Consider the following 10313-nt stretch of genomic DNA (forward strand, 5'->3'; position numbering starts at 1 on the left):
TCTGTTGTCTACCACATGACCTAAGTTGGTAGTCAGTCTGTTGTCTTCCACGTGACCTAAGTTGGTAGTCAGTCTGTTGTCTTCCACGTGACCTAAGTTGGTAGTCAGTCTGTTGTCTTCCGCGTGACCTAAGTTGATAGTCAGTCTGTTGTCTACCACGTGACCTAAGTTGGTAGTCAGTCTGTTGTCTACCACGTGACCTAAGTTGGTAGTCAGTCTGTTGTCTACCACGTGACCTAAGTTGATAGTCAGTCTGTTGTCTACCACGTGACCTAAGTTGGTAGTCAGTCTGTTGTCTTCCACGTGACCTAAGTTGATAGTCAGTCTGTTGTCTACCATGTGACCTAAGTTGGTAGTCAGTCTGTTGTCTTCCACGTGACCTAAGTTGATAGTCAGTCTGTTGTCTACCATGTGACCTAAGTTGGTAGTCAGTCTGTTGTCTTCCACGTGACCTAAGTTGATAGTCAGTCTGTTGTCTACCATGTGACCTAAGTTGGTAGTCAGTCTGTTGTCTACCACGTGACCTAAGTTGGTAGTCAGTCTGTTGTCTACCACGTGACCTAAGTTGGTAGTCAGTCTGTTGTCTACCACGTGACCTAAGTTGGTAGTCAGTCTGTTGTCTACCACGTGACCTAAGTTGGTAGTCAGTCTGTTGTCTACCACGTGACCTAAGTTGGTAGTCAGTCTGTTGTCTACCACGTGACCTAAGTTGGTAGTCAGTCTGTTGTCTACCACGTGACCTAAGTTGGTAGTCAGTCTGTTGTCTACCACGTGACCTAAGTTGGTTGTCAGTCTGTTGTCTACCACGTGACCTAAGTTGGTAGTCAGTCTGTTGTCTACCACGTGACCTAAGTTGGTAGTCAGTCTGTTGTCTACCACGTGACCTAAGTTGGTTGTCAGTCTGTTGTCTACCACGTGACCTAAGTTGGTAGTCAGTCTGTTGTCTACCACGTGACCTAAGTTGGTAGTCAGTCTGTTGTCTACCACGTGACCTAAGTTGGTAGTCAGTCTGTTGTCTACCACGTGACCTAAGTTGGTAGTCAGTCTGTTGTCTACCACGTGACCTAAGTTGGTAGTCAGTCTGTTGTCTACCACGTGACCTAAGTTGGTAGTCAGTCTGTTGTCTACCACGTGACCTAAGTTGGTAGTCAGTCTGTTGTCTACCACATGACCTAAGTTGGTAGTCAGTCTGTTGTCTTCCACGTGACCTAAGTTGATAGTCAGTCTGTTGTCTACCATGTGACCTAAGTTGGTAGTCAGTCTGTTGTCTACCACGTGACCTAAGTTGGTAGTCAGTCTGTTGTCTACCACGTGACCTAAGTTGGTTGTCAGTCTGTTGTCTACCACGTGACCTAAGTTGGTAGTCAGTCTGTTGTCTACCACGTGACCTAAGTTGGTAGTCAGTCTGTTGTCTACCACGTGACCTAAGTTGGTTGTCAGTCTGTTGTCTACCACGTGACCTAAGTTGGTAGTCAGTCTGTTGTCTACCACGTGACCTAAGTTGGTAGTCAGTCTGTTGTCTACCACGTGACCTAAGTTGGTAGTCAGTCTGTTGTCTACCACGTGACCTAAGTTGGTAGTCAGTCTGTTGTCTACCACGTGACCTAAGTTGGTAGTCAGTCTGTTGTCTACCACGTGACCTAAGTTGGTAGTCAGTCTGTTGTCTACCACGTGACCTAAGTTGGTAGTCAGTCTGTTGTCTACCACATGACCTAAGTTGGTAGTCAGTCTGTTGTCTTCCACGTGACCTAAGTTGGTAGTCAGTCTGTTGTCTACCACGTGACCTAAGTTGGTAGTCAGTCTGTTGTTTACCACGTGACCTAAGTTGGTAGTCAGTCTGTTGTCTACCACGTGACCTAAGTTGGTTGTCAGTCTGTTGTCTACCACGTGACCTAAGTTGGTAGTCAGTCTGTTGTCTACCACGTGACCTAAGTTGGTAGTCAGTCTGTTGTCTACCACGTGACCTAAGTTGGTTGTCAGTCTGTTGTCTACCACGTGACCTAAGTTGGTAGTCAGTCTGTTGTCTACCACGTGACCTAAGTTGGTAGTCAGTCTGTTGTCTACCACGTGACCAAAGTTGGTAGTCAGTCTGTTGTCTACCACGTGACCTAAGTTGGTAGTCAGTCTGTTGTCTACCACGTGACCTAAGTTGGTAGTCAGTCTGTTGTCTACCACGTGACCTAAGTTGGTAGTCAGTCTGTTGTCTACCACGTGACCTAAGTTGGTAGTCAGTCTGTTGTCTACCACATGACCTAAGTTGGTAGTCAGTCTGTTGTCTTCCACGTGACCTAAGTTGGTAGTCAGTCTGTTGTCTACCACGTGACCTAAGTTGGTAGTCAGTCTGTTGTTTACCACGTGACCTAAGTTGGTAGTCAGTCTGTTGTCTACCACGTGACCTAAGTTGGTAGTCAGTCTGTTGTCTACCACATGACCTAAGTTGGTAGTCAGTCTGTTGTCTTCCACGTGACCTAAGTTGGTAGTCAGTCTGTTGTCTACCACGTGACCTAAGTTGGTAGTCAGTCTGTTGTCTACCACGTGACCTAAGTTGGTAGTCAGTCTGTTGTCTACCACGTGACCTAAGTTGGTAGTCAGTCTGTTGTCTACCACATGACCTAAGTTGGTAGTCAGTCTGTTGTCTTCCACGTGACCTAAGTTGGTAGTCAGTCTGTTGTCTTCCACGTGACCTAAGTTGGTAGTCAGTCTGTTGTCTTCCGCGTGACCTAAGTTGATAGTCAGTCTGTTGTCTACCACGTGACCTAAGTTGGTAGTCAGTCTGTTGTCTACCACGTGACCTAAGTTGGTAGTCAGTCTGTTGTCTACCACGTGACCTAAGTTGATAGTCAGTCTGTTGTCTACCACATGACCTAAGTTGGTAGTCAGTCTGTTGTCTTCCACGTGACCTAAGTTGATAGTCAGTCTGTTGTCTACCATGTGACCTAAGTTGGTAGTCAGTCTGTTGTCTTCCACGTGACCTAAGTTGATAGTCAGTCTGTTGTCTACCATGTGACCTAAGTTGGTAGTCAGTCTGTTGTCTTCCACGTGACCTAAGTTGATAGTCAGTCTGTTGTCTACCATGTGACCTAAGTTGGTAGTCAGTCTGTTGTCTACCACGTGACCTAAGTTGGTAGTCAGTCTGTTGTCTTCCACGTGGCCTAAGTTGGTAGTCAGTCTGTTGTCTTCCACGTGACCTAAGTTGGTAGTCAGTCTGCTGTCTACCATGTGACCTAAGTTGGTAGTCAGTCTGTTGTCTTCCACGTGACCTACATTTGTAGTCAGTCTGTTGTCTACCACGTGACCTAAGTTGGTAGTCAGTCTGTTGTCTTCCACGTGACCTAAGTCGGTAGTCAGTCTGTTGTCTTCCACGTGACCTAAGTTGGTAGTCAGTCTGTTGTCTTCCGCGTGACCTAAGTTGGTAGTCAGTCTGTTGTCTTCCACGTGACCTAAGTTGGTAGTCAGTCTGTTGTCTTCCGCGTGACCTAAGTTGATAGTCAGTCTGTTGTCTACCACGTGACCTAAGTTGGTAGTCAGTCTGTTGTCTTCCACGTGACCTAAGTTGATAGTCAGTCTGTTGTCTACCATGTGACCTAAGTTGGTAGTCAGTCTGTTGTCTTCCACGTGACCTAAGTTGATAGTCAGTCTGTTGTCTACCATGTGACCTAAGTTGGTAGTCAGTCTGTTGTCTTCCACGTGACCTAAGTTGATAGTCAGTCTGTTGTCTACCATGTGACCTAAGTTGGTAGTCAGTCTGTTGTCTACCACGTGACCTAAGTTGGTAGTCAGTGTGTTGTCTACCACGTGACCTAAGTTGGTAGTCAGTGTGTTGTCTACCACGTGACCTAAGTTGGTAGTCAGTCTGTTGTCTACCACGTGACCTAAGTTGGTAGTCAGTCTGTTGTCTTCCACGTGACCTAAGTTGGTAGTCAGTCTGTTGTCTTCCGCGTGACCTAAGTTGGTAGTCAGTCTGTTGTCTACCACGTGACCTAAGTTGGTAGTCAGTCTGTTGTCTTCCACGTGACCTAAGTTGGTAGTCAGTCTGTTGTCTACCACGTGACCTAAGTTGGTAGTCAGTCTGTTGTCTACCACGTGACCTAAGTTGGTAGTCAGTCTGTTGTCTACCACGTGACCTAAGTTGGTAGTCAGTCTGTTGTCTACCACATGACCTAAGTTGGTAGTCAGTCTGTTGTCTTCCACGTGACCTAAGTTGGTAGTCAGTCTGTTGTCTTCCGCGTGACCTAAGTTGGTAGTCAGTCTGTTGTCTTCCACGTGACCTAAGTTGGTAGTCAGTCTGTTGTCTTCCGCGTGACCTAAGTTGATAGTCAGTCTGTTGTCAACCACGTGACCTAAGTTGGTAGTCAGTCTGTTGTCTTCCACGTGACCTAAGTTGATAGTCAGTCTGTTGTCTACCATGTGACCTAAGTTGGTAGTCAGTCTGTTGTCTACCACGTGACCTAAGTTGGTAGTCAGTCTGTTGTCTTCCACGTGGCCTAAGTTGGTAGTCAGTCTGTTGTCTTCCACGTGACCTAAGTTGGTAGTCAGTCTGCTGTCTACCATGTGACCTAAGTTGGTAGTCAGTCTGTTGTCTTCCACGTGACCTACATTTGTAGTCAGTCTGTTGTCTACCACGTGACCTAAGTTGGTAGTCAGTCTGTTGTCTTCCACGTGACCTAAGTCGGTAGTCAGTCTGTTGTCTACCACGTGACCTAAGTTGGTAGTCAGTCTGCTGTCTACCACATGACCTAAGTTGGTAGTCAGTCTGTTGTCTACCACGTGACCTAAGTTGGTAGTCAGTCTGTTGTCTACCACGTGACCTAAGTTGGTAGTCAGTCCGTTGTCTTCCACGTGGCCTAAGTTGGTAGTCAGTCTGTTGTCTTCCACGTGACCTAAGTTGGTAGTCAGTCTGCTGTCTACCATGTGACCTAAGTTGGTAGTCAGTCTGTTGTCTTCCACGTGACCTACATTGGTAGTCAGTCTGTTGTCTACCACGTGACCTAAGTTGGTAGTCAGTCTGTTGTCTACCATGTGACCTAAGTTGGTAGTCAGTCTGTTGTCTTCCACGTGACCTAAGTCGGTAGTCAGTCTGTTGTCTTCCACGTGACGGTAAGTTGTGCTCTCTTGCACTCTCCGAATTAGCTTTCAGCTAACTTATTAGCAGGCTAACTGTAGGCCTAAAAGAGACATATTTATGTTAAGTTTAGTTTAGTTTTATTTCTGTACAGGTTTATGAATGTAAAGCGGCTGATTGGAGACTCACTGTGATTGTTTTCAGCAGGTACTGTGTATTATTTTTGTCGTGTGTTTATCAGTCCGTTGTCTTCCAGGTGAGGGTTTATGAATGTAAAGAGAAGGCCGATCGGAGACCGACTATGATTGTTTTCACCAGAATAAAACATGTTTGAGTCGTAAGAATGACTGGGTGTCGTCTTTTGGGGAAAAACACAACGCAAAGGAGTACTACATCGCTACATATGAATGGATGTGTCTTTCTGCTACTGGACACCTGAGTTTCCCAAAAGTACACAATAAAGTTTCAATAAAGTTTCTGGCAAATCAAAACATTCAAACCCCTTTTTGTTGCACTTCCTGTTGACAACCTGGCAACCAATCAGAGAGCAGAATGATGTCGGGTGGTTTGAGGTTTGTAGAAAACATATAGCACAAACAACAATGGAAGACTTGAAATAATGTCATGTATTTTAATGACAGGGAGTAATTAAGGACCGATGTCCCTTTGGGACAGAGGACCCTATTGAATTTCTAGCGTTTTATTCTTTCTTTATTATTCTGCAGTTTGAGCTGTAATTTGACCCCCTTAACATGCTTCAAAACTCACCAAATTTGACACACACATCAGGACTGGCGAATATTGCGATTTAATCCAAAAACCTAACCCCAAAACTAAAAATTGTGCTCTAGCGGCCCCTAGGAAGAAAACACAGACAAAACTGCCTGTAACTTCCAGTAGGAATGGCGTAGCGACATGAAACAAAAACCTCTATGTAGGTCTCACTTAGACCTAGATTTCATACACCGACATCCTTCAGCAAAAATCAACAGGAAGTTTGAAATTCTCCCTTCAAAACAAAAGTTTTGTAAAAACACTCACCTTTGCTTCTTTGAGCTGTAATTTCAGCCCCTTAACGTGCTTCAAAACTAAAACCTAACCCCAAAACTCAAATTTGCACTCTCGCGCCCCCTAGGAATAAAACACAGACAAAACTGCTCCTCGGAATAAAACACAGACAATACTGCCTGTAACTTCCAGTAGGAATGTCGTAGAGATATGAAACAAAAACCTCTATGTAGTTTTCACTTAATTAGACCTACATTTCATATAAGGATAACCCCCAGCAAAAATCAAAAAGAAGTTTGCAATTCCCCCTTCAATACAAAAGTTGGCAAAAAAAATAAATGTTTTTTTTCAAACATTATCTCCTCTGAGGCCGTTTGTCGTGTCGGCTTCAAACTACCACAGGAGAGAGATTTAACCTATCTGATTAAAAGTTGATGAAAGAGTTTTAATTACTGCTACAGTTTTGATTTTATCAGCCTTCAAAGAACCGCTGCGCTGTAAACCATTTCAAAGATGGCCGCCGTTTTTGTTCCGTTTTTGTCCATACCGTCTGCTGCTGGTGCCAAGATGGCTGCTAGGCGCCATAGGTAAGCCGGTATGTTTTAAAGTTGTCGTTTGCAGCTTTAATTATAATTAGTTAGAATGCAAATACCTGGGTACGGCTAGTAGCTACTATAAGCAAACAGATAGACCTACCAACTCGGCGCATTAAAAAGTGCAGATGGCCTTAAAACGCCACAACAGTCAGGCACCATATGTAAGTACCCAAAATAAAGACACGACATACAAAGAAATTCAATCGGAGCAGAAACATAGGAGGAAACAGGATTAAAACCCGATGCTAACCGCCCCTTGAAAATACATGGGTATGGCTAGTAGCTACTAGTAGCAAACAGATGGACTTACCAAGTCGGCATAATATCTTAACATCGACACACTCTCTCGTCATAACTCGGCCCTGATGGTCGGCACCTATAAGTTTACAATTAGTTGTGAAATGTTGGACGGTTCTTTTTACGATACGCAGGCAAACGACAACTTTAAAAAATACCGGCTTAGCTGCGGCACCTGGCAGCCATCTTGGTATAGACGATCACAGCCCCTCCCTCACGAATGTTGGTGCGTGCGCACCAGCAGCAGACGGTACGGAAAAAACGTCTCCCTGACTGTCCGCCCACGGCGGCCATCTTCGAAATGGTTTTCAGCGCAGCGGTTCTTTGAAGGCTGATGAAATCAAAACCGTTAAGGTAATTAAAACTCTTTCATCAACTTTTAATCAGAAGGGTTCAATCTCTCTCCTGTGGTAGTTTGAAGCCGACACGACAAACGCGCTCAGAGGAGATAATGTTTGAAAAAAGGTGACCAGTTTTTGCAAAACTTTTGTTTTGAAGGGGTATCTGCAAACTTCCTGTTGATTTTTGCTTAGGTGTTGTCTTATATGAAATGTAGGTGTAAGTGAGACCTAACTAGAAGTTTTTGTTTCATGTCTCTACGACATTCCTACAGGAAGTTACAGGCAGTTTTGTCTGTTTTCTTCCTAGGAGCAGTTTTGTCTGTTTTATTCCTAGGGGGCACTAGAGCGTAATTTTGAGTTTTTGGGTTAGGTTTTTTGATTAGATGGAAATATTTGCCAGTCCTTTTTTTATGTCCAGTTTGGTGAGTTTTGAAGCATGTCAAGGGGGTCAAATTACAGCTTAAAGAGGCAAAGGTGAGTGTTTTTACAAAACTTCTGTTTTGAAGGGGGAATTGCAAACTTCTTGTTGATTTTTGCTGAAGGATGTCAGTGTATGAAATCTAGGTCTAAGTGAGACCTACATAGAGGTTTTTGTTTCATGTCCCTACAACATTCCTACTGGAAGTTACAGGCAGTTTTGTCTGTGTTTTCTTCCTAGGGGGCGCTAGAGCGCAATTTTTAGTTTTGGGGTTAGATTTTTTTTATTAAATCGCAATATTCGCCAGTCCTGATGTGTGTGTCAAATTTGGTGAGTTTGAAGCATGTTAAGGGGGTCAAATTACAGCTCAAAGCTGCGGAATAATAACAAAGAAAGAAATAATAAAACACTAGAAATTCAATAGGGTCCTCAGTCCTCAGTCTGTCCCAAAGGGACATTCAGTCTGTCCCAAAGGGACATTCAGTCTGTCCCAAAGGGACATTCAGTCTGTCCCAAAGGGTCATTCAGTCTGTCCCAAAGGGACATTCAGTCTGTCCCAAAGGGACATTCAGTCTGTCCCAAAGGGACATTCAGTCTGTCCCAAAGGGACATTCAGTCTGTCCCAAAGGGACATTCAGTCTGTCCCAAAGGGACATTCAATCGCTAATAATTAGAATTAATGTGAGCTGATGAGTCAACATTTGTGATCACTAAGAGACACAAAGACCTTATTTAATAAGTCATTTAATGTGTCAACCAAATACAAGTCACTTCACTGAGTCATCAAAATGTCAACAATGATTTAATAAGACAAATATACATTCACACAACATGGAGACACCAGGAAGGCGCCGCCTAGTGGTCAGACTGCACTGGACCTTGACCTTTGAGTACTCTCTCAACTTATGTACACTTTTTACAGCAAAATGTCACACAAAATACAAAATCTGGTTTAGGATGTAGTCAAGTCATAATCATTCATATTATCATTATCATTGTTATTATTAATATTATCATTATTATGATCACTAGTCCAGGGTGTACCTCGCCTTCCACCCGAATACTGTTGGGATAGGCACCAGCACCCCTGCGACCCCGAAAGGAACAAGCGGTAGTAAATGGATGGATGGAAATGGATCAAAATGGAAAAACATCAAGCAGAAAACCTGTCGCTTTGTGCTTCAACCACTAGGGGCAGTGTTGTTACACCTGTCACTGACTGACCACCAGGGGTAGTGTTGTTACACCTGTCACTGACTGACCACCAGGGGTAGTGTTGTTACACCTGTCACTGACTGACCACCAGGGGCAGTGTTGTTACACCTGTCACTGACTGACCACTAGGGGCAGTGTTGTTACACCTGTCACTGACTGACCACCAGGGGTAGTGTTGTTACACCTGTCACTGACTGACCACTAGGGGCAGTGTTGTTACACCTGTCACTGACTGACCACCAGGGGTAGTGTTGTTACACCTGTCACTGACTGACCACCAGGGGTAGTATTGTTACACCTGTCACTGACTGACCACTAGGGGCAGTGTTGTTACACCTGTCACTGACTGACCACCAGGGGTAGTGTTGTTACACCTGTCACTGACTGACCACTAGGGGCGGTGTTGTTACACCTGTCACTGACTGACCACTAGGGGCAGTGTTGTTACACCTGTCACTGACTGACCACCAGGGGTAGTATTGTTACACCTGTCACTGACTGACCACTAGGGGCAGTGTTGTTACACCTGTCACTGACTGACCACCAGGGGCAGTGTTGTTACACCAGTCACTGACTGACCACTAGGGGCAGTGTTGTTACACCTGTCACTGACTGACCACTAGGGGCAGTGTTGTTACACCTGTCACTGACTGACCACTAGGGGCAGTGTTGTTACACCTGTCACTGACTGACCACTAGGGGCAGTGTTGTTACACCTGTCACTGACTGACCACTAGGGGCAGTGTTGTTACACCTGTCACTGACTGACCACTAGGGGTAGTGTTGTTACACCTGTCACTGACTGACCACCAGGGGCAGTGTTGTTACACCTGTCACTGACTGACCACCAGGGGCAGTGTTGTTACACCTGTCACTGACTGACCACTAGGGGCAGTGTTGTTACACCTGTCACTGACTGACCACTAGGGGCAGTGTTGTTACACATGTCACTGACTGACCACCAGGGGCAGTGTTGTTACACCTGTCACTGACTGACCACCAGGGGTAGTGTTGTTACACCTGTCACTGACTGACCACCAGGGGCAGTGTTGTTACACCTGTCACTGACTGACCACTAGGGGCAGTGTTGTTACACCTGTCACTGACTGACCACCAGGGGCAGTGTTGTTACACCTGTCACTGACTGACCACTAGGGGTAGTGTTGTTACACCTGTCACTGACTGACCACCAGGGGCAGTGTTGTTACACCTGTCACTGACTGACCACCAGGGGCAGTGTTGTTACACCTGTCACTGACTGACCACCAGGGGCAGTGTTGTTACACCTGTCACTGACTGACCACCAGGGGCAGTGTTGTTACACCTGTCACTGACTGACCACTAGGGGCAGTGTTGTTACACCTGTCACTGACTGA

The sequence above is a fragment of the Nerophis ophidion genome, linkage group LG18, assembly GCF_033978795.1.
Source record: "Nerophis ophidion isolate RoL-2023_Sa linkage group LG18, RoL_Noph_v1.0, whole genome shotgun sequence".
Lineage (NCBI taxonomy): Eukaryota > Metazoa > Chordata > Actinopteri > Syngnathiformes > Syngnathidae > Nerophis > Nerophis ophidion.